Source organism: Schistocerca americana, chromosome 3 (assembly GCF_021461395.2).
Source record: "Schistocerca americana isolate TAMUIC-IGC-003095 chromosome 3, iqSchAmer2.1, whole genome shotgun sequence".
Classification (NCBI taxonomy): Eukaryota; Metazoa; Arthropoda; class Insecta; order Orthoptera; family Acrididae; genus Schistocerca; species Schistocerca americana.
The window spans coordinates 476,845,585-476,848,681 of NC_060121.1; the positions used below are offsets into that span (position 1 = coordinate 476,845,585).

Below are 3,097 nucleotides of genomic sequence, written 5' to 3' on the forward strand. Positions count from 1 at the left end.
ACTAGTCAGAAATGGTTCCCCTAGACCACGTGATTCGAAGTCGGGTGTTGCAATTTATGTGGACTGGTAAGGTAAGGAAAAAGGAGCTTCTCCGCAGAATCGGCTAGACAAGGGACATACGCAAAACACTAACAGGAAGAAAGGATAAGTTAACAGGACATTTGTCAAGACATCAGGGAATGACCTCCATAGAACTAGAGGGAACTGTAGAGGGTAAAAATTATAAAGGGTGACAAGGATTAGAACACATCAAGCAAATAATTGAGGACATAGGTTGTAATTGCTACTCTGATATGAAAAGGTTGGCACAGGAAAGGAATAGGTGACGGACCACATCAAATCAATCGCAAGACTGATGAATCAACAAAAGTTTTTTACCCAAAGTCTTTCGCATCTAGAGCTCATCTTTTATATCCTCAATGTATAATGAACTAAAATTTTTCCTCATGAATAATGACAATAATCATAATAACAATAATATTAGTAATAGCAATCAGAAATACATGTATATCACACTGCATGTTTTGGCCTCTAAACAACTGTATGTATACTCAGATTTCCCAAAGGTCCCCTCCATTTACAGCCCATTATCTTCTTTCAGTTTTATTTTTGATTGCAGAACTTTGTTTGCAATCCTGTACATTTTTTAATCTGAAGTGAGAATAACAGAAATTTATTTGCGTCTGTGGTGATATCTTTTTCGAGATCGCTATAAAGAAGCAAACTTAATAACTTGCGTATGAAAACCGATTTCAAGGGAAAATGCCGCTTTTCAAGAGATTCGAATCTACACACTACTTGTAAAAAGCAGTTTAGCCCAGACTCGAACCACGTCACGTCGCTGAACTGTCTCTTGCACTATTATTATGCCCAGAGTTGTGCAACGCCCGAGCACAGCGCAGCAGTCGCTGAGCGACAGACTGCTCGTTGTGACTGCCACACACGCTAACGCTGACCTCGGAACTCGCTCCGCTGTTGCAACTCATTTTCTCGCCTACTTGTCGAAAGCGGAATACGGGAGAGAAACTGTCGCACATTACATCTTAAATGGCTGTCAGGGTGGCCGAGCGGTCCAAGGCGCTGCGTTCAGGTCGCAGTCCACTTCTGTGGGCGTGGGTTCGAATCCCACTCCTGACAAAAATTTTTACGAAGGTCGTTTGATTTTAATTTTTTCGCATGTCGATAAACCTGTAACCAGGAACGTAGAGACCGCATAGGTGTGTTGCCAAATCTCATTACAAAGTTTGTGGCAGATGGCGTTGATGGTTCCCTGCGATAACATAACGTGTGATTTAAAAACAGGAACGATATTCAATACTTTTCGTTATCTGAAATTATGGTGGAATTAAAATAACAAATGTGGGTCGAGTAAGCGAGACTCCACTGAGGTTCAGCAGTCACATCAGTAGTGCACAGTTAATGCTAGAGCCTGCAAGGCCACGTTAGATGTTGGGACACTAAAAGACGCTGTGTTGCTGTATTTTCTGTGCTCATCATCAACACTGCCAGCATGGAAGTCTCATGAATGTATATAAACATCAATAAAGGTTTTTTTGTATCCGCTATAACTACATCCATCTTCGGTGTAGAATCACCACCCACTTCATCCACACACCTTTACAGGACCAACATGCTTAGAAGACGTATTTCATATGTCATGTAAGGCACTTGAAAATGTGCGAGGGGCGTTTGGATATTCCATGCAAAACTAAAAACTACTTATGTGTTTCGTTTAAACTTTTCTTATTTTACGACATAGTCTTCTTTTAGGCTTATGCACTTCGTCCAACGCTTTTCTGATTTGTTGGTCCCTTCCGAATAATAGGAGTTGTTCAGGTTTGCAAAATAGCTACTAGTTGCTCCAATTACCTCCTTGTTTGAATAAAATCATTGTCCTGTCAGACATTCCTTCAAATTGGGGAACAAGTACTAGTTCGAGGGAGTAAAGTCTAGAGAATAGGGGTCATGTGAAACCAGATGGAATCCTATCTCTATTAATTCTGTGACCACAATTGCTGAGGTCTGTGCTGGTGCATTGTTGTGATGGAAGAGGACTTTTTGTGAACAAATCACCGGCGTTTTTCTTGCAGCTCGGTTTTCAAACGGTTGTAACGATGAATAATATGCATGTGTAATGGTTTTACCATTTTCCAGATAGTCGATGAGTATTATCCCTTGCGAATCGCTAAAGACAGTCCCCATACACATTCTGGCCGAAGGATTGGTCTTCGTCTTTTATGGTGCAGGTTCTCCCTTGGTAACCCATTGTTTAGATTGTTGTTTGGACTTAGGAGTATAGTAATGTATCCACGTTTCATCCACAGTGAGGGAACGATGCTTTAAGTCCTGTGGATTCTTTCTGAACAGCTGCAAACCATCCTTGCAGCAGTACACCACTGTTTTTGGTCAAGCATGAACAATCGCGATACCCATCTTGCGGATAGCTTTCTCATATCCAAATGCTTATGCAAAATATTATGTACCCATTCATTCGAATTGCCCACAGCACTAGCAATCTGACGCACTTTAACTCTTCTCTCATCTATCAACATATCATGGATTTTATCAAAGATTTCTCCAGTCGTAACCTACACAGGGTGTCCAGAACGTTCACCATCACTTGTGCATATTTGGCCATTCCGAAAATTTTAAAACCACTTGTAAACTATTCTAAACGAAGCTGCAGAGTCACCATAATGTTTATCAAGCTTCTCTTTATTTTGCAGAGGCGTTTTGCCTTTCATACAGTAATGTTTAATCACCACACGAAATTCTTCTTCGTCCATTTTTTGACTTCATTGATTCACACGAATGCCAAACACAAAGAAATCGACCAATATGGGTGAAACTTGGTGTGCATTCTCTCCAAAGATGCTACTAACTAAACATGACCTCGATACGCGGCAGTGGTGCCATCTCTCGGACTTTTCAAACGCCCTTTGTAGTCTTTATACTGTAGTGTAAGGGCTAGTCAAACGAACGCGAGATGGATGGAATAGAAGTTAGTAAGCTGTTAATTATTTCCAAAGTAATTGTCACAACTGTTAATGTATTTATCGCAGTGTGAGACAAGAATGGCCAGTGCCTTAATGAAAAT

General features: G+C 40.7%; 1 non-coding gene across 1 annotated transcript; it reads left to right on the forward strand.

The window, feature by feature from the left end:
- Positions 1–1,053: 1,053 nt before the first annotated feature.
- On the forward strand, positions 1,054–1,137 carry Trnal-cag. Its single transcript has one exon. It is a non-coding gene; the product is annotated as a tRNA-Leu (tRNA).
- The last annotated feature ends 1,960 nt before the right edge of the window (positions 1,138–3,097 follow it).